Raw genomic sequence first — 22,180 nt, 5'->3', positions numbered from 1 at the left:
AATCTTCTCACGCATGCAAAGAAAACCCACCAGGCCCAGATAATTTTATAGGTGAGTTTTAACACACTTTCAAGGAATATAAGATGGGGGTAGGGGAGAAGAAACACTCTTGGACTCATTTCCAGAAGTTGGGTATGTAAAATTAATAAACAGAAACCTCAAATAAGTAGAGTCAGGAGACCAGAAGGGGGAGCTCCTACACCCTGCCACGATAGTAAAGCCCAAGGTGAGGAAGAAAGACACTGCTTTCCTGTCAAGGACTCAGCCAATGAAAAGCCATGGACTCTCTGTTTACTACAGCCCTCCCAACTTCCTTTTCCTCTCTTTAAAAGCGTCCTCCTCCCCTTGCTGTGCCAGGACTTGTACCTGTCTTGCCATGGTTGCAGACCCCAAATTGCAATTCTCTGCTGATCAGGAATAAACCCATCTTTGCTGGAGAAATATCCAGCAGTCTACTTATTTCAAGTCAACAGGTATAATGGTGATATTAAAACCAAACAATTTCAGTGTAAGAAATGCAAGTTATAGATTCTCTCAGTTTTGAACATAGATGTCAACATCCTAAAACAAATATTGGCAAACTGAATACCATAAGACATAGAAAAAGACCATACAGCCTTGCCAAGTTGAGTTGATTATAAAGATGCAGAATTGGTTTAACATTAGAAAATCACTTAGTGTGATTCACTACATCAAGAGATTAATGGCAATATGATCATCTCAATAGGTTAAAAATTCAATGAGGTTCAGCAGCAATTTGTGGTTTAAAAAGCAACCTTAACCTGATAATTTTAAAAAAAAGGCCTAGAGCAAACATATTTTAATGAAGTATTAAAGTCATACTTTTAAAACCAAGAACAATACCAGGATGCTTCTTATCACTGTTTCTATATGACATTGCAATGAAAGTCTTATCCAAAGCAATCCACAAGATAAAGAAATAATGACTGGAAATACATTTTAAAAACTGTCATTATTCACAAAGGATATAATAGCCTACAAAGAAAATACAAATGTATATCTTGACTTAATTTTGGAAATAGAGTGTAACAGGATCATAAGATTTAAGTTCAAAATATAAAAGGTTAATTATATTTTGATACAGCATCTAAAGTTAGAAAATGCAACAAAAATATACCTAGGAATAATTTTAATAAAAATATGTAAGACCCTTTTGTAATAAAGTGTAAGGCTTTACTGAATGGTATTAAAGAAGATCTAAATAAATGGAGAGACAAAACATATTTATGAATTAGAGGACTCTATAATTGAATATTTAATTCTTCCAAAATTGATGAAATTGTTTCTAATCAATTTCAATCTCAACAGAATTTTTTTATGTGGAATTTATCAAAATGTTTCTAAAATTCATATGAAAAGCAAAGGGCCAAGACTAGCAAAGTTAGACTAAAAAAGAACAAGCTGATATCAAGACATATCACAAAGCTACAATAAGATAAGATAATATGAAACTGGCAAGAGATAGATAGACAGATCAATAAAATAGAACAGAAAACCACCCACCCAAATTACATATATGTGTATTGAAAAACCTGATATCTGACAGAGCTGGAAATGGATATCAGTGGGAGAAAGCAGGTACAACTGGTTATCCATGTGGAAAAATAAAAGGATGTTTAGTTTACACCATTTATAAAATCAATTTCAGATAGACTAAAGAATTAAATGTGAAAGACAAAATATTTATAAATCTGTATAATATTTTTATGACATCAGCATATTAAAGGATTTCTCAAACAACACATAAAGGGAAATATTGATACATTTAAATTCATTAAGATTAAGAAATCCATTTATTAACAAATAAAACAAAGACAGTGAAAGGACAAGCCACAATCTGGAAGAAGATATTTATAACACAAATGACAGACAAAATACTAATATCTAGAATATGCAAATGGACAACAGATAAAAATAGGAGTTTCACAGAAGAAGAAACTTAAATGTCAAATAAAACATGGAAAAATGCTCAGCCTCCCTAGGAAGTCAACAGAGACCATATGACCTGCAAAACCTAAAATATACACTCTCTGGTCCTTTATAGAGCAAGTTCTCTAGTTCCTGCTATATAGTTCATAAATGTCTTATAACAATTAAAAATAAGTTCATAGAAAATATTAACATTAAAAAAGTTATTTGCATTACTACCTTACTTTAGCAGATGCCTCTAGACTAGAGATTTGAATCTACAATAACAAGCTTCTATGCTAAAGACCAAATAACATACCCTATATGTATGGTATTTTTGAGGATGCAAGGAACAATTTAGGAGCCAAATTTTCTCTAATGTGATGTGAAATAAGTCTCTGACTGAGACAGCAAAATGTTCGCACATTAAAAAGATTGTCAACTTGGATTTATCTCAATAAAGTCCTTCATTTCACCTAATTATCAAATGGTTTGAACTGAGTTGAGTTAATATATTACTGTTAAAGTGACTAAAGACGATTTAGGTGATAGCCTTAAAGATATCATGTCAAAAATATGACCATATTTGCAGAGTAGATGCCGACAAGGGAGGTCAAGTGGCTGGAAAATGTGTGGGAGGAAAAATCTTTTCCCTCTCCCTTCTGAGGTTCAGTGGCTGGGGCCATGCAAATTGAACTGGCAAAAGACAGATTAACAGAAGAAGATTTATTAAATGTGCCTATCAGAGGCCTTACAGAAATGAAGTAAAAACCCTAAAGAAGCCATCAAACCCAAAGGCTTATATACCATTTCAACAAAGAACAATACTACACTTGTGAAGTGCAAGACAAAGGAAAAGGGGTTTGAGTTTCTGGGAAGATGGAAGATAAGGGTACTTGTAAGGTCTGTCATTTAGATGGCTTTCGGTATGTCTCTGGGCTTGTGGAGCTATCTCCAGTGATTAAGATGGGGAATGATAGGTTTCTCTTCCTGGTACAGGAGAGGGAGACATTTTTACAAATGGAAATGTATGTTTTGCTTTTGGCCAAATCGGGGGACGGCAGAGAGCTTTTTTTTTTCCCCCATGCCTGCTGTTTCTTAATTGCCTTCAGCTCAAAATAATCCTTATGCCAAAGTAGTATATTTCAGTTCTTTCAGTAACAAGTGGCTTCTTGAGGTGGAATTTATTTCATTGAGTTTTACAATCTGGATCTGGTTTCTCCCCCTTACCCCATACCCCCTCACCCCAGCTCTCTTCAGAGAGCACATAGTTGTTTCCTCTCTACTTTCACCTTGAGAATGAGAGGATAACAGATTTTCTACAGGTGCTGCTTGTTTTTCCATCTCATCATATGTCATTTCTATTAATCTCTCTGCATAAAGTTGGGCTGGAAATTTCCTCTATTCAGGCATCAATATGAAAGTTTGGCTCTCCTTTAGGATTTAGTTTACTTCTTAATTTACTTTGGGCTTGGTTACTTTACATTTTTTTCCTCTTAATATGGCTTATGTTTTTATTTTTTTTTAATTTTAGAATTTTATTTATTTTTTTATACAGCAGGTTCTTATTAGTTATCCATTTTATACATATCAGTGTATATATGTCAATCCCAATCTCCCAATTCATCACACCACCACCCCTGACCCACCACTTTCCCCCCTTGGATGGCCTATGTTTTTAAAGTTAAAGTCAACCATATCAGTTTTTGTTTTTACTCATTTATTCATTCGACACATGATGAGTGCCTACTCTGGAACAGGCCAGGCACTATTTTAGGTATTGGGGATACTGCAATGCACAAAAGAGGGGAAAAGTTCTGCCTTTATATTCTAATGGTGGAAGGAGACAATAAACAAGGTAAATATGTAAAATATATAATATGATAGTGATAAATGGTAAAAATGATTCTGTAGTAGTAGATGTTAAATTGTAGAAAACCAGACAGTGATTGATGCAAATAAATGTGTTTCAGCAATGCAAATAACTTTGTTTCATAGGGATGCAAATGATCTGTGTCCAGTAGAAGACATTGGGTTGTAACCCAAATATTAGTTTCATTGCCCTATGGGGCATTAAGCAATTTTTATGTAATTTAGTAATCTTATATATATACATACAATATATATATACATACAATTTAGTAATCTTATTCCAGCATTATTTTCCCTTTCAGTGACTATAAATACCTTTGTCTTCTTATGCCCCATTTGGACCAGGTTTATTATTCTGCTAATTCTCTCATTAATGAGGTAAACAACAATGAGAATCATAGTTTTTAACTTTTTGAAAATGACATATTAACATATAGAATGTGATTTATGTAATTCTGATATGCTAAGTATCTTTAATGAGCAAACAAAAAAAGATATAAATATATAACATAATAGAAATTTTTTTAAAAAAAAATTGTGGGTTGATTTTTAACATTCTAATGTTGATTGAATACTAGGCATTAGAAATGAAAATTATGAAGACCATACAGTTATAGGAGATAAAAGTTTATGAGAATGTTTTAAAAATATATAGTGTTAAAAGGTAAACTGAGACTTATTAACATTTTTAAGAATTTATTTGAGCAAAAATCTATTTTAATCAGGCAATACCAAACTAGAAGTGGTTAGGAGCACTCTACCAATAGGAGCCAGGGGAAAGACTTTTATAGGGAAGAAGCAGAAGCCAAGCAAAGAAACTATTTGATTAGCCATAGCTTAAGTGTTTGCCTTATTTTGAAAAGCCTAGTTGGATGTTTGTGATAGGTCGTCCTTAGATTTTGATTTCTTAACCTTAAGGCATTTCAGACTTAGGTGTTGGTTTGCTTAGATAGGTTACTAAGATATTAGAACCACCTCAGTCTAATGAACTCCTTATTTAATTAATTTCACAATAGATAAATAAAACAAACTCCTAGAATGATATTGCCTATTTTACTGGTTTACTAGGTATTCAAGTATTTGAAATCATTAAGAGAATAAGCTTTGGAATCAGACTACCTGGCTTCAGACTTCCTGGCTCAACCACTCCTTGGTCTGGGCAATATGTTCTTTTTTTTGTTTAATCTAAGCCTCAGTACCTTTTATCTTATCAGATTATTGTGAGGAATAAATGAAATAATATAAGTAAGAAGTTCAGAAAACTGCTGGTAAGTGCTTGATACGTTTTAGCTACCAGCTTTCTGTTTATTTTGTTCTTACAATGAAAAATTTACGATATACAAGGTAATGTAGAGCAAGTAAGTAAACACTGCAACTTCATATCATTATGTAAATGACTTTAAAAACAACACACAGCTCTTTCCTGGTAGTGCAGTGGTTAAGAATCCACCTGCCAATGCAGGGGACACGGGTTTGAGCCCTGGTCCGGGAAGATCCCACATGCCGCGGAGCAACTAAGCCCGAGCACCACACCTACTGAGCCTGCACTCTAGAGCCTGCAAGCCACAACTACTGAGCCCATGTGCAGCAACTACTGAAGCCTGCGCACCTAGAGCTAGTGCTCTGCAACAAGAGAAGCCACCTCAATGAGAAGACCGTGCACCACAACAAGGAGTAGCCCCTGCTCACCACAACTAGAGAAAGCCCATGCACAGCAAAGACCCGATGCAGCCAAATAGATATATAAATAAAAATAATTTAAAAATAAATAAATAAAAACAACACACAATGTTTGCAATATTTAATAGAACAACATTATTCAATGTTGAAAAGTTTTACTTACTGGAGAGCTTCTTTCAAATAAAAAGGGATTAATTCTTATACACCACCATAGTCCTGTATTTTACTTCTATTTTATGGAACATTTTACAACCACAAGTAAGTTTGGTTTTCTAGTCAAACCTGTGTCTCAACAGCTAGTACTTCATTTGCATGAAAGAGAAACTTCTAAACTGACTGTTGCTTGAGTAAGCAATTGACAATACAAAGAAAATACCTTGCAGACATTTCTTTAGAGGGTTTACCAGTAAATCCACTTCTTCCAAACTTTAGCAGTTATTAATTTTCCAAATAAAAGAAACAAACAAGCCAAAAAAATTAAATACAATAAAAGGAAATAAAACAAAAACAGATATAATTCCTTTTAAACTGTTGGCACAATTATTCAAGCCAACTTTCTAATCAGGGTCAGCAAACACTATGCAGGCTTAAAAAGTGAGTTGGTCTTTCCAAATGTCTTCAACTTTCAAAGTCAGAGCAGATGGTACAATGGATTCCTTTATTCTATACTACCTCACAGTATTTTAAATTCACCAAGATTATCAAAATTGAGGGACAGAAATATTGATCTACCTAAAAATACCTTTAAGTTTTCAACTGTAAATTACTCCACTAAATTGGTTGTATGTGTTAAAAACAAACAAACAAAAAATGAAATTCAACCAAGTAAATTTGAAGATTCTAATTGGCTCTGTTCAATGATTCAATTAATCAGGAAGCAGCCCATTCTAGCAGCTAGAAGGGCACTCTGAGGAGTGGTACAAAATGGGATGCTTTTATAAAAAGGAAGGTGGGGCAAGGAAGTCATTAGCAGAAGAAAAGAGTTATTTTGGGCCAGGAGATCTTTTTAGAGGGAGGAGAATGGTAACAGTTTTATCATGCAGATTGTCTCTTCTTCCTCTGGGAGCTAGAGGGCCCACATGACAGGTTACCTCACTGGTGATGACCAGGAAATTCCAAACTGGTTGACTAAGATTACATTTCTGAGATCGAGAGGTCGGAAATAAACCCACACATATATGGGCAACTAATTTATGACAAAGGAGCCAAGAACATACCACGGAGAAAGGAAAGTCTCTTCAGTAAATCATGTTGGGAAAACTGCACAGCCACATGCAAAAGATTGAAACTAGGTCCCTATCTTCTACCATATACAAAAATTAACTCAAAATGGATTAAAGACTTGAATGTAAGACCTGAAACCATAAAATCCCCAGAAGAAAACAGGCAGTACACTTTTTGACATCAGTCTTAGCAATATCTTGGGGGGGTACCTCTCCTCAGGCAAGGGAACCAAAACCAAAAGTAAACAAATGGGATTACATCAAACTAAAAAACTTCTGCACAGCAAAGGAAAGCATCAACAAAATGAAAAGACAACCTACTGAATGGGAGAAAATATTTGCAAATCATATATCTGATAAGGGTTAATATCCAAAATATATAAAAAGAACTCATACAACACTGAAACTGAGTATGCCTGAAACCAGGTTTCCCCTGCTGAGTTTATGATTAACCTCTCTATCCAAAACTTTATTCCCTTTCTTGTCCTGTACCTGTTCCTCTCAGGATAGAGGGCTGTCAAAGAAAAGGGGAGCTTGAAAATGAGCAGGATTCTGTGAGGCTCTCCTTGGTACAAAAACCTTTCTGGGACCCCCATTTCTTGCTTATAGCAAAAGGCTTCAGTCTCCTAGGCCTTCCCTGAGTTCTAAAGAGCAGATTCAACCAGTTACTAGTTAGGGAAGTGAGGGAATGCAGAAACAAGGGAAAATCAGTGCAGAAATAAAGGAAAATCAGTCAAGAAACAATATTTCAGTGATAAAACAGTCCTAGTTCCTCCTTGACACATATCTTTGAGTTGTTCTGCAGGAACTAAGACCCCACCCAGGTGGAAAATGGTAACTACATGCTGAGACCCCAGACTGGTTGGAACCAGAAGGTTGATGATTGAGATCCCTGGAACACCACCCTATTATATCACCACTGATTAGAAGAAAGTCATGCCCCCTGTACCCCTCACCCCAAATGTTGCCTTTAAAAACTCTTCCCTGAAAGCCATTGGGGAGTTTGGGTCTTTTGAACATAAGCTGCCCACTCTCCTTGCTTGGCCCTTCGATAAACCTTTCTTTGCTCCAAACCCTGATGTTTTGGTTTGTTTGGCTTCACTGTGCATGGGGCACATGAACATGGGTTCAACAACAACACAACAAGAAGGAAAAACAAACAACCCAATTTAAAAATAGACAGAGAATCTGAACAACATTTTTCCAAAGAAGACACATAGATGGTCAGCAAGCACATGAAAAGATGTTCAGCATCACTAATTATTGGGGAAATGCAAATCAAAACCACAATTAGCTATCACCTCATGTCTGTTAGAATGGCTATTATCAAAAAGACAAGAAATATCAAGTGTTGGCGAGAATGTGGAGAAAAGGGAATACTCCTGCATTGTTGGTGGGAATATAAGTTGGTGCAGCCTGTATGGACTTCTCTCAAAAAATTGAGTACTGTTGATTTAAAAAATGCACAATGTAAAAGCTGTGGGTCAAGTTTATTCAGTGTCTTACTAAGGACTATAACTCCAGAGACAGACTCTCAGATAGCTCTGAGAAACTGTTCCAAAGAGGTAAGGGGGGAGGTCAGTATATATGTGATTTTGGCAAAGGGGGTACATGCAACCAAGCATATATCTTGGTAGGAGGTTGTCAGTAGTCAGGAGGAACAAATATCTTAGTTTATGGTTGTAGTGCTTTTCTAAGTATGGGAAGATGAAAGAATCCAGGTTTATAAAATGTTTCTCCTGAAAATATCTATTTGAAGCCCTGTTCTGCCAGTTTTCCCAGAGCACAGAGTTCTTCATTCCTGATCTCCATCCTGAACTCCTTTCAGGGTGTGTTAAAGGTAAGCTGCTGCAGTGGCTAATGATTCAATGCTTGTAGAACTGAATGGCAAGCGACATTCTTTAGTTGGTAGAACTACCACATGATCCAGCAATTCCATTTCTGGGTATGTATCAAAAGAATATGAAAACACTAATTAGAAAAGATATATTTCAGTAGTATTTATAACAGCCAAAATATGGAAGCAACCTAAGTGCCCATCAGTGGATGAATGGATAAAGAAGAAGTGAGATATATATATATACAATGTAATATTATTCAGCCATTAAAAAAAGATGAAATCTTGCCATTTGCATCAGCATGGATGGACCTTGAAGGCAATAAGGTGAAGTAAGTCAGATGGAGAAAGACAAATACCATGTGATTTCACTCATATGTAAAATATAAAAACAAACAAGCAAAACAAAACAAAATGAAAACAAACAGATACAGAGAATAGATTGGTAGTTACTAGAGGGGAAGTGGGGTTGGGGGAGGAATGGGTAAAGAAGGTCAATTGTATGGGCAGATAAAACTAGATTTGGGGTGGTAAGAATGCTGTAGTGTATATGGAATTTGAATTATAATGTTGTACACATGAAATTTATATAGTCGTCCCTCTGTATCCATGGGAGATTGGTTCTAGGAGCCCCCATGGATACACACATGCTCGAGTTCCTTATACAAAATGGCATAGTACAATGGATACAGCTGGCCCTCGGTTAACTGTGAGTTTTGCATCCTCAGATTCAACCAACAGTGGATGGAAATTTTGGTTTGTGGTTGGTGGAATCTGCAGATGTGAAGCCTGAGAATAGGGAGGGTTGACTGTATAGTTATAGAAAAAAGATCTGCATATAAATGGACCCTCACAGTTCAAACATATGTTCAAGTTTCAACTGTATAACGTTTAAACCAGAGTTACCTAAAAAAAAAAAAAGAAAGATTACATTCCTGGGGAAGATTAAAACTGCAGGTTGGTATTAAATCTAGGTTTAGTATTTAGCTTTAGCACAAGTGACACCATTTTGGGCTTATAGTTTTTCTTTTTAACATATGCTATCTCAGAATTTTTCTTCAGTATATAAAATGATTTAAAGATGATTTTTGTCACTTATTTTTCATCATAAGACTAAATTATTTATTATTAGCTTTAAATTTCATCCTAAGGTCTTCCAATTCAATTGCAACATATGTAGTAGTTTCTTGAGTGAACTGTAGGGGAGGAAAAACAATTTTGCCTCTACCCTTCTGAGTTATGGGCTGGGACACTCTGTAATAAAAGGCAGATTAGCAAGAGAAAAACAAATAGAATTGTATTAACATGTGTACCTCATGTACACATGGGAGATACCCAGGGAAAAATGAATAACACCCTAGGTGGCCTAAGCTACCAGCTGAAAGATCATCTTCAGCTAAAGATAAAAGAAAGCTGTGTGAATCTGTGTCTGTGTCTGTGTCTCTGTTGGTGGGAGGAGGCCAGTTATAGGAGGTTGCCAGGAAAAGACTGGTAATGAAGGGTAAAATTTCTTATGTACATTTAAGTTGGTGCCTTCTCCATTATAAGATTCTCTTGTAATTTAGTCATTCAGTTTGTTAATATGGTGTATCACATTGATCGATTTGTGGTTATTGAACCATCCTTGCATCCCTGGGCTAAATCCCACTTGATCATGGTGTATGATCCTTTCAATGTATTGTTGAATTCGGTTTGTTAATATTTTGTTGAGGATTTTTGCATCTATGTTCATATCAGTGATATTGGTCTGCAATTTCCTCTTTTTGTGATATCTTTGTCTGGTTTTGTTATTGGGGTGATGTTGGTCTCATAGAATGAATTTGGTAGTGTGGCAAATTTAAGTTTTGCCTTTTGGAACCTTCTGGAGTTTCTTTTTTCAAATATTTTCAATCTATGGTTGGTTGAGTCTGCAGATGTGGAACCCATGAATACAGAGGGCCAGTTGAATATTTATTCAGCCAAACCTCAAATGCCAAGCCAACTCCAGGTCTTCTCACCCAAACAAGTTTGACTATATGGCCCTAGCCCATCAGATATTTTTCATTTGTCTCTTCCTTGTTCTTTATTCTTTTTTTTTTTTTTTTTTTTGCGGTACGCGGGCCTCTCACTGTTGTGGCCTCTCCTGTTGTGGAGCGCAGGCTCTGGACGCGCAGGCTCAGTGGCCATGGCTCACAGGCCTAGCCGCTCTGCGGCATGTGGGATCTTCTCGGACCGGGGCATGAACCCGTGTCCCCTGCATCGTCAGGCAGACTCTCAATCACTGCGCCACCAGGGAAGCCCTGTTCTTTATTCTTTATTCATAAAAAAATGTCTTGCTTTCTACCTCATTTTGCAGTTCTCCAAAAGGAGACTATGAATGTCATGAAGTATTAAAATTTGTTGTATCACCTGAATTGTTTTCTTTATTTTTTAAACAGAGTTGCCTACCCTCTTTCTTTCTGCCCAAAAGCAGGGCATACATTTATCCCCTCTGCTGTATGAGGAAGAAGAGAGCTATCCTTATCGCTTGTTCAAAGATAAACTGAGGTATATTAAAAATGATAAGGTTTATTTGAGCAAAAATTGATTTGAATTGGGCAATACCCAGTTGGAAGTAGTTAGAAACACTCCACAAACAGGAGCCAGGGGAAAGACTTTCTATAGAGAAGAGGCAGAAGCAAATCAAGGAAATTATTTGATTAGCTATAGCTTAAGCAGTTGCATTAGTTGAGAAAGCTTAGTGGGCTGTTTGTGACAGGTTGTCCTTAGGTTTTGATTTCTTAGCCTTGAGGCATTTCAGCCTTAGGTTTTGGTTTGCTTATGTAGGCTGCTAAGGTATTGCCTACTGTTTAATTAACTTATAACATTGGAGATGGAGAACTGGCACTGAGATGAGTCTGCATAAACAAAACTTACTAAAATAACACTTATCCTCCATTCCTTCTACCCATATATTTTCTTGTCACTTTCCCACAATTTATCTGCCCTAGAAGCCCAAACTCCCTTTCCTTTGTCTAGTTACTTCTCTACAGTATATCACCATTTGTTAAAATGATACATAAGCCCCTGAGTCTAACCACTTCTTTGGATTTTTCACTTCTTTTTTTGGTGAAGTTATCATGCACATGTAAATATTAATAAAACTTGTATGCCTTTTCTCCTGTTAATCTGTCTTTTGTTAGTTTAATTTGTATCTCCCCAGGTACTTGAGCTAAGAGGGTAGAGGAAAAGATTTTCTTTCCCTACAAGGTAAAAGGGAGAAGAAGGAGACTGTATTTTCCAAAGATTGTTCTTTAATTTTCTTCCCAGATTAATCTGTTTGCTTGTTTGTCAACTAAGTATCCATTTTATATATTAACCAAAATCTGTCAAGTAAAATATATTTTTGGATCCTATTTTTAGCCAACTAACCTGTAACAAGCATGGTTCCTAAATCACTTTTAAAAAGTGTACCACGGGCTTCCCTGGTGGTGCAGTGGTTGAGAGTCCGCCTGCCGATGCAGGGGACACGGGTTCGTGCCCCGGTCTGGAAAGATCCCACATGCCGCGGAGCGGATAGGCCCGTGAGCCATGGCCGCTGGGCCTGCGCGTCCGGAGCCTGTGTTCCGCAACAGGAGAGGCCACAACAGTGAGAGGCCCGCATACGGCAAAAAAAAAAAAAAAAAGTGTACCATGTGTTATTTTTTATGTAATCTTGCAATGCTGACATCAAGTACACTATTGTAATATCATTTACAAGTGATAACATGAATGAGATGATTGCCCTGAGTTATTAGGTAGATTTTTTTCCTCCCTTAGCAAAGAAAACATTTTTTTAACACAGATAAATATAGAGGAGAGAGGGAGAGAGAAGAGAGAGAAAGAAAGAGAGTCTCTTCCACCTAGAATATTTTTTACACAATAATAATTTAACTATTAATAATAATTATATTAAGTAAAGTACTTTATCATCTCCCATTCCTCACTCATGCTACCTGTGGTGGCAAGACATTTTCAGATTAGTATTTTACAATGGACCATGTATTTGAGCCCTGACCACAATACTCTGCTTTAGATTTTCAAACTATTCTAAGTGGTCTATGGGCTTAAGCAACATACTGTTTGAATTTCAATGGCCTCTGGAATCTTCTGTCACTGCGTTTCTGTCAAGTCATAAGGGGAGATGGAAGTGCAGTGGGTCCAAATTGTATACCACTCATCATTCTAATTATGCTGCCTAGGGAGGCCAGCTGGCTAGCTGTCAAGAGACCTCAGGAAGTTTATTTACATAGGTAAAATCACTGTGGTACAAGCTCTGAATCTTTGCTTTGCAGGCTCAAAACTTGAATTTCTGTCAGCACATTAAAAGTAAAATCTTCTCTTGGCAAACTCATTTTATTCAAGCATACAGAGACTGAAATGTCATTTTATTAATATACAATGGACAATAAAACAGTCGTGTGGACTGTTCTGCTTGCCTCAACAGGATAAGTGCATTTACTCTTTAAAGACAAAACTACCTGGGAAGCCAATTATAATTGAAAATTTGAAGGGTCTGTATTCAGAACAAGAGGAGGTAGTTGAATGATGGACCTCAGGGACAGGCTTTTCATGTAGCCTAGAGTGTTTTGAGTCTGTGATGTTCCCTTCTCACCCTTAATAGGGTTGAGTACAAAATGGAGGTACATATAGGCCATGTAGCTTAGTTTGGGGTGGGGTGAGAGTTTGGGATGAGTAGGAACTGGACAGATAAAAGGAGGGTGAACATAGGGAACATTCCAGGCAGTGGAATAGTATATGTCATGGTCCAGAAGTCAGGGAGAGACTGTGATGAGCCTGAAAACTGCAGTAGTTCAGCATGCCTGAAGCATACAGTGCAAAGAAAATAATGTCACGTGATAAGCGGGGAGGGGTAGCCGGAGCAAAAGCATGGAAGGTCTTGCAAATCACAGTAATGATGGGGATGAGTGAGGAATTTTAAGCAGGGGTGTAATGAAGATCGGTTTTGTGCTTCAGTAAGATCACTCTGGCTGCAGGGTAGAAAATGAATTAGATGGATGCAAGACCAAGATCAGAGATGAGTTACTTCTAGGTCAGAAAGGAGTGACTTGAAAATTGGGGCAATGTGAGACAGAATTGACAGGTCTGGGTGATTAATTAAATATGGGCAGAAATAAAAAGAGAATGGACAAAGATGGCAGATTTCTAGCTTGGGCATATGGTGGTGCCAGCAGTGGTATAGGATCCCAGGAGGTCATAGGGAAGTGAGTGAAGGGCAGAAGAGGCCCATGATGAGTCAGTTTGGAGTTCAGACATTTTGAATTGAGCTTGAGGATTCTGGGAGATATCGAAGTGAATTTGTTCAGTAGGCTGTTAAACATTTGGGTTTCATATGTAGACGAGAGAGCCAGACTGCAGATTTTAGAATCAACAGCAAATAAATAACATGTAGTAGAAACCCTAAGAGTGTCTGGTAACCCAATGAAAGTGTATGGGAGGTGGATAATAATGGTCCTGTAACCTTGGTGCAATCCACCTTGTTTAGCCAAATTACTAAGATCAGCAACTAATAATACCAGTCACTCTTCTGTATACATTCTGGCAATGTCCTTTCAAAGTTGAGTAGTTCTAGTACATGACTGAGAGCTTAAAGTTTAAGTTCATGACATGATTTTCCAAAGTAGGCAACTTCTTGGAAGGCATACTGAGCTAACAATCACATAATAAAGCATTCCACTTGTATTTGTTAAATAGCTTTATGCTAGCCTCAGAAGTCACACAGTGACTATTCATTTGAAGCAAATCGCTAAGTCCAGCCTACCTTCAAAGGAAGGCAAATTAAACTCTGCCTGTCGGTGGGAGGAGTGTCAAAGAATTTGCAGATATGTTTTAAAAATCACCACCGTCAGGGGAAAAAGAGGCTACATTTACATGTTTTGGAAGGTTTACCCAGTAAGTTTACTACCAACGACTGGTCTGAAATTTACATTTTCCTTTCTCCCTCCCTCCTTCCATCCCTTCCTCCCTTCCTTCCTTCCTATCTTTCAAAACTCATTTACAGATATTGACTACACACTGTGTCACAATCAATAAACTCTGAATTCAATGCTATATTGCTCATTGAAAAAAAATTTTCTTTTAAAAAAAGCAACACAAATTTGGGACTTCCCTGGCAGTCCAGTGGTTAGGACTCCGAGCTTCCACTGCAGGGGGCATGTGTTTGATCCCTGGTTGGGGAACTAAGATCCGCATGCCACATGTTGCATCCTAAACAAACAGACAAACAAACAAAAAACACAAATTTGTTACCTTACAGTTCTGGAGGTCAGAAGGCTGCAATCAGTTTCACTGAGCTTAAGTCAAGGTATCTTCAATGGCTGGTTCCTTCTGGAGACTCAAGGGGAGAATGTTTCTAGCTCCTGGAGGCTGCCTGCATTCCTTAGCTCAGGACCTCTTCCCTGCATCATTCCAGCTTCTTGCTTCTACTGTCATGTCTTCCACTTCCTCCTCTGTGTTCAATCTCTATCTCCTTTTTTAAAAAAATTGTGGTAAAATATACATAACATAAAATTTATCATATTAATCACTTTTAAGTGTATCCTTCAGTGGCATTAAGTAGATTCACATTGTTGTGGAACTATTCTCCACTATCCATTTCCAGAACTTTGTAGTGGAAAAGAGTTTTAAAATGCTGACCATTATTTTTGTATTTCCCTTCAATGGAGTATATGGAAAGAATCAGCTTTGTAGGCATGGATAAATTCCAAACTTCTGATCCTCAGCAAACTCACCTATAATATTTAACATAGAGCTATAGACAGCAGATATGACATGTCTAGCACTGGGCAGGCTCTTTGCTCTTCATAGCTTAGATCTAGTGTATATGAACATACTGAATCTAGTTTATTTTCCAACGTTTCTCCAAAGGGAGGATAGCTTGACTCCTATTTAACACAAGGTCTTAACTGCTCTGCCTCTTGAGGCTGAAACTGATCCACTCACTACAGTAAGTCCCCTATATACAAACGAGTTTCATTCCAAGAGCGCGTTTGTAAGTCCAGCTTGTTCGTAAGATCAGCAAAGTTAGCTTAGGTACCCAGCTAACAAAATCAGCTATATAGTAATGTACTGTAATAGGTTTATAATACTTTTCACACAAATAATACATAAAAAACAAACAAGCACAAAAAATAAAGAAAACATTTTTAATCTTACAGTACAGTACCTTGAAACGTACAGTAGTACAGTACAACAGCTGGTGCTTCTTAGCAGTACCAGCTACATCACCGCTGCTTTTACGCTTGCTTCCGGACATCCTGGGCTTGAAATAAAGATACTGTACTACTGTACTCTATACAGTACTGTACAGTAAAATACACAAAAGCACAACCACTTATAGAGGATGCATGCATGTGACAATATACTCCAGACACATGAACTAACTTATGTGATTGGACAGGTGAACGCACATTTGCATCTTTGAAAGTTCGCAGCTTGAAGGTTCGTATGTAGGGGACTTACCACATCCACAAGCTCCCTTGCCTTTTCGCTCCTTATTGAGTTGGGCCAGTGGAAAGCACAAGCAGGAAATCCAGAAGTTGGGAAGGGAATGGAGACAGGACATATAGTCCCTTGGTATCCTCTCTTTCACATCTAAGTGTTTTCTAAATACTCCCTACTGAAGGTCACAGCTTCTGTCCTGCAGCTCTCTCTCATAGCTGTCTCTGGATTCTGGTTAACTGTTATCTCTTCTTGCCCCTTCGGGCACTGGTCCAACTAGATATATGGTAACTCCTGCTGCTGCTAACCTAGGTGTGCCTCACCATTTCTTACTGGTTTTCTTAACTTTTGACCATACCTATTTCAGTTGTCCCCTCCTCTAAAATATTTTCAATTATACTTCTGCTTTTGGGCCCCAGAGTGATACTTTACTTTTTTTTGGAAACAAATCTCACTCAGAACCCATTATGTAAAACAGGTAAAAGTGAAGCTACATCAGCTGATGCAAGGGTGAATAATGTAAGGGCCTCAATTGCTTGCTTCTCCCCATCTACTGAGGTGGCCTCTGAGGGACCACTTAGGGCTTGGAGGAACATACTTAGAAAAACACTGGACTGAGCAAATCCAAGGAAATGCTAGCCCTGACCAACGCTCAGATGACATCTCTCTACCCAACTCATTAAATCACTTCACCTGACTTCACAAACACTCTTTAGAAACATGTGAGAACAGAACTTCAGGTGTTAGTTCCATTTCTACAATTCGCCTACACCACCACCTTTTGTAGTAGTCCATGTTAGTTAGCTGTTCAGGTAGGGGGTCCACAGGTTGATCTCAGTTAGAAGACTGATAGGAATGATGATTTGGATTTGATTTAACATCAATTTCATTTTGATTTACTACTGATTTTTTTTTCAAATAGGCAAAATAAAGAATCTTCACAAGATCAAAAAGATGAGTTAACCTAGCTCCCCACTGTTTTCCTAGTTCCCCAAATGTGTGGTTTTGGAAAACCCAAGCAGAATGAGGAGTCTTTCAGGTCAGAAAGTCCCAACCATGAACTTTCTGTGTATGACTGGAGGAGTCAGGTTGGCACTCAAGATTTCACCCTCTTATCATAGATGTGAATTTTTCCCCCTTTTCTTTCTTCCTTCCTTTCTTTCTTTCTTTTAAAAACTTTTTTTAAATTGAAGTATAGTTGATTTACAATGTTGTGTTAATTTCAGCTGTACAGCAAAGTGACTCTGTTATATATACATTCTTTTTTTTATATTATTTTCCATTATGGTTTATCATAGGATACTGAATATAGTTCTCTGTGCTATACAGTAAAACAGTAGGACCTTGTTGTTTATCCATTCCATATATAACAGCTTACATCTGCTAACCCCAATCTCCCACCCCATCCCTCCCACAACCCCCTCCCCCTTGACAACCACAAGTCTGTTCTCTATTTCCATGAGTCTGTTTCTGTTTTGTAGATAGGTTCATTTGTGTCATATTTTAGATTCCACATATAAGTGATATCATATGGTATTTGTCTTTCTTTTTTTTTTTTTGCCATGCCACACAGCATGTGTGATCTTAGTTCTGCGACCAGGGATCCAACCTGTGCCCCTGCAGTGGAACCACTGGACTGCCAGGGAGTCCTGGTATTTGTCTTTCTCTTTCTGATTTACTTCATTTAGTTTGATAATCTCTAGTTGCATCCATATTGCTGCAAATGGCATTATTTCATTCTTTTTTATGGCTGAGTAGTATTCCATCGTATATATGTACCACATCTTCTTTATCCATTCATCTGTCGACGGACATTTAGGTTGTTTCCATGTCTTGGCTATTGTGACTAGTGTTGCTATGAACATAGGGGTGCATGTATCTTTCTGGATTGGAGTTGTGTCTGGATATATGCCCAGGAGTGGGATTGTTGGATCATATGGTAATTCTATTTTTAGTTTTCTGAGGAGCCTCCGTACTGTTTTTCATAGTGGCTGCACCAACTTACATTAGATGGGAATTTTTGTTGTGCCACCTCTACATGATTCCATGGACTATTTTGTATTCTACCAACTCAACATGTGGTTTGAATGCAATAGGCTTAGCCAGGGCCATATACGTAGTATATATGTGTGTGTGTGTGTGTGTGTGTGTGTGTGTGTGTGTGTGTGTGTGTGTATTCATATACATATATATACATGTATATGATTTTTAATAGCTCTTAAAACATAATTATTGTTTTGGATCTTCCTTAAACCTGCTTCCAAAGAAACTCAATGGAGACTTGATACTTTTCTTGGAGTTACTCAAGTCAACTTGGAGAAAATCAGTAGGGACTTCTGTAGAATTCATGGATCTCCCCACTCCTTTGAAGTTCTCGTCTTTGCCTCCCTCCTCATCCCTCCCTCAAGGGCTGAAAGAAGCACAAATTGATACTAGACTTCAATTAGTTGGTTCAATGATGTTAACATAATTTGTTAAAAGTGAACAATTCCGTTGAGAAAAATAAAAACGAATTGCTGCCAAATAGCTGGTTAGCAGTCCTGTGTGTATTCCTTAGAGCCCCTAAACTATCTTTGCTTTACCTATACAGAGCCATCAGCTGCACTTTGCTTGTTGTGTTGTGATTTTTCATAGATTTGCTTCTAACTGGAAATGAATTATTTGGTGGTCACACATGAAATTAAGAAGGAGAAAAATTTCTAATTTACAAAAGGTGGAGAATAAGTTGTTTCTCATAAATATTGGGAAAATTTTGAAGAGTCAAGAAACAGGGCTTCCCTGGTGGCGCAGTGGTTGGGAGTCCGCCTGCCGATGCAGGGGACACGGGTTCATGCCCCGGTCCGGGAAGATCCCACATGCCACGGAGCGGCTGGGCCCGGGAGCCATGGCCGCTGGGCCTGCATGTCTGGAGCCTGTGCTCCGCAACGGGAGAGGCCACAACAGTGAGAGGCCCGCATACCACAAAAAAAAAAAAAAAAAAAGAAACATACACACATATATATTATATCAAAAGAAAAAAGACTGCTGAGTAGGATCAAAAGATGTTGGATCACTCTCAAGATTGTTAGATATGGACTATATCTTCACAAGTAGGAAGATCTTAGTTTGAGGAACTCTGTAAGGCAACTGTTATAGGAATGATTATACACCCTTCTGTCTTAGTTCAGGCTGCTATAACAAAATTCCACAGACTGGGTGGCAGAAATTTATTGCTCACAGTCCTGGAGGCTGGAAGTCTAAGACCAGGGTGCTAGCGTGGTTGGGTGAAGGGCCTCATCTGGGTCACAGACCCCTTGTATCCTCACATAGAAGGACTAGAGAGTTCTTTATGGTTTCTTTTATAAGAACACTAATCCCATTCTTGAGGGCTCCACCCTCATGACCTAATCACCTCCCAAAGGCACCACCTACTAATACTGTCAGCTTTGGGGGTTAGGAGTTCAACATATGAATTTTAGGTGGGCACAAACATTTAAGCCATAGTACCTTCCTTCCTTTCTTCATTCATTCATCAATAAATATTTATTGCTAACCATGGGTTGAGCATTGTTTTAATTATTGGGGACACACCAGTGAACAAGAGACAAGACCCTTATATTCTTGTTGGGAGGGACGTGAATAGAGAAAAAAGAAAAGTCAGAAATGATAGTTTTCTCTGCTATGCAGAGAATTAGAATGGGTAATGTGATAGACTGGAGACCACTTTAGCACTTTAGATGAGGTGATCCCTGAAGCTATCTCTGAGGAGATGACTTTTAAAGTGCAGTTATGAATGCCAAGAAATTAATCACAAGATCTCAGGGAAAGGCATTTCCTAAATAAGAACTGTTTGGTGCAAAGGCAGGAGTAAGCTTTGTGCAGCTGAGGAATAAAAGTTCAAGGAGGGACTTCCCTGGTGGCACAGTGGTTGAGAATCTGCCTGCCAATGCAGGGGATGCGGGTTCGAGCCCTGGTCCTGGAAGATCCCACACGCTGCAGAGCAACTAAGCCTGTGCGCCACAACTACTGAGCCTGCACTCTAGAGCCCGTGAGCCACAACTACTGAGCCCATGTGCCACAACTACCGAAGCCCGCGTGCGTAGAGCCCACGCTCCACAACAAGAGAAGCCACCGCAATGAGAACCTGCGCACCGCAACGAAGACCACAATCAGAGAAAGCCCACGCACAGCAGCGGAGACCCAACGCATCCAAATATAAGTTAAAAAAAAAAAAAAGTTCAAGGAGGCTGGGGCATAGTAAGCTAAGTGTTTATAAGTGGAAGGCAGAGAAGCAGGCAGGGCCAGATCGACAGGTTGTGTGAGCCAGGATAAGGTATTTGGATTTTATTGTGATTGTGATGGGGAGCTACAATCAAGAAAGGCAGTGACATTCTTTAATTTGCATTTTTAAAAGTTGTTTCTGGCTGCTGTGTAGTGAATGGGTTATAGGGAAGCCAAAGTAAAAGCAGAGAGACCAACCAGGAAACTATTCCAATAGTCTGGACAGGAGATGAAGGTGCTGTGGGCTGAGGTGATAATGGAAAGAAGTGGCAAATTTGGGGTATGTTTTGGAGGTAGACATGTCAGGATTTTCTGATGGATTGGATGGAGGGAGGGGATGTGATGAGATAAAGAGAGAAACCAAAGATAACGTCAAGATTTCTGGTTTGATACAACTTAGTAGCTGGGGGTAGGACATACTGAGACAGGATAACTGGTGAAGAAGCAATTCTGAAAATAAAAATGAAACAGTTTTGTTTGGGTCATATTAAGTTTGAGATGCTCATTAGACATCCAAGAAGAAATATGAAGTAGATGGTTTGTCATACAAGTCTGGAAACCTGGGGAGGTTCAGCACTGGAGATACAGACTTGGGCAGACAAGTGAAAATTACAGCCAGGAGACTGGTTGAGATCACTTCTAGGCCATGTGCCATAGACGAAAGGAGGGGCCTAGAACAGAGTGGGGGGCTCTCTAACATTAAGATATGCGGTAGAGAAGTCTTCAAACAAGTTTTAGAAGGAATGGTCATTGAGGAGAAAAACCAGAAAGTATACTGTCAAGGAAGTCAAGGGAATAAAATAATTCAAGGAGAGAGTGGTCTCTTGTTCTCAGTGTGAACAAGACTCAAATAAAGTAAAAAAAAATAATAAAGTCATTACTGGATTAGGCAACATGTACATCGTTAGTAATCTTAATATGAGCAGTCTCATTGGAGTAGATGAGAAGGAGACTTGATTGGAGTGGGTTAGGAAGAAAATGCAAGGTAAGACAGTGAAAGTACTATAGGTGTGAAAGCCACTTTGGGGATCTAAAAGAAGACAGGAGGAAAGTATAACAGGATTGTTGCTGGACTGTGGTGAGTGTCTGAGATCTGTGGCTGTTAATGTAAAATGAGCCCAGCAGCTCCAGCTGTATACATGTATCTCTAGTGATATTCAGCAGCTCCTGTACAGCACAGAGGAGCTGGGTAGTCAAGTTCGGGTTCTGCTAGACAAAAACAACAGAGGAAGAGAGAGCTGAAGTTAAGCATATTTGCAAAAGGTGGCGGTGCTATAAAGTTGGATCATAGCTTTAAGCTGGGTTTTGATGGAAATGAGGATGCTAGGGAAATGGCCGATAGCAAGAACGTTAAGAAGGGCCAATGGACTGGAGGTCATGATGGAGTCAAAGAATTGATGGAATGTTGATGTAAGAGTTAAATGGATAGGAACTAGCAGCCAGATGGGTAAATAGGAATGTTTTGTGTGGGAAGCTGCTACATTAGTGAAGGATATTCTTACATGATTATTTCTCATCCACTGCTTATTTTCTTGGAGTTTTCAGTTCCCTAGTATATTATTCCAATGATGGAGTTATCATAAGCTGCAGGGGAGCGCACAGATTTTTGAATAACCCATCTAGCTAATCAGTAGATGAGAGTCTATTATATTAGTCAAAAGATTCCACTGGAGAATTCCAGTGGAGAAGGCCTTAGCATGTGACATTAATAAGCAGCTTTAAACTAATTTTTGAAAAATAAAAACAAATGTCACTTTAAAGGGAAAAAACTGCTTCCTTTCTCTACTTACAAGACTTATGACACCAAATGTGTGGAGTTTTTTTCCATACCAAGCAATTCTCCAATTCCCTGCACACCAACAGTGAGTCCTACAATTTAATTCAGTTCTGGCACTAACAACCCAGAGTTAGCACAGACCCC

The sequence above is a fragment of the Orcinus orca genome, chromosome 11 (genome assembly GCF_937001465.1).
Source record: "Orcinus orca chromosome 11, mOrcOrc1.1, whole genome shotgun sequence".
NCBI lineage: Eukaryota > Metazoa > Chordata > Mammalia > Artiodactyla > Delphinidae > Orcinus > Orcinus orca.
The sequence above is the reverse complement of the archived record's forward strand: the minus strand, read 5'-3'. Positions refer to the sequence as shown.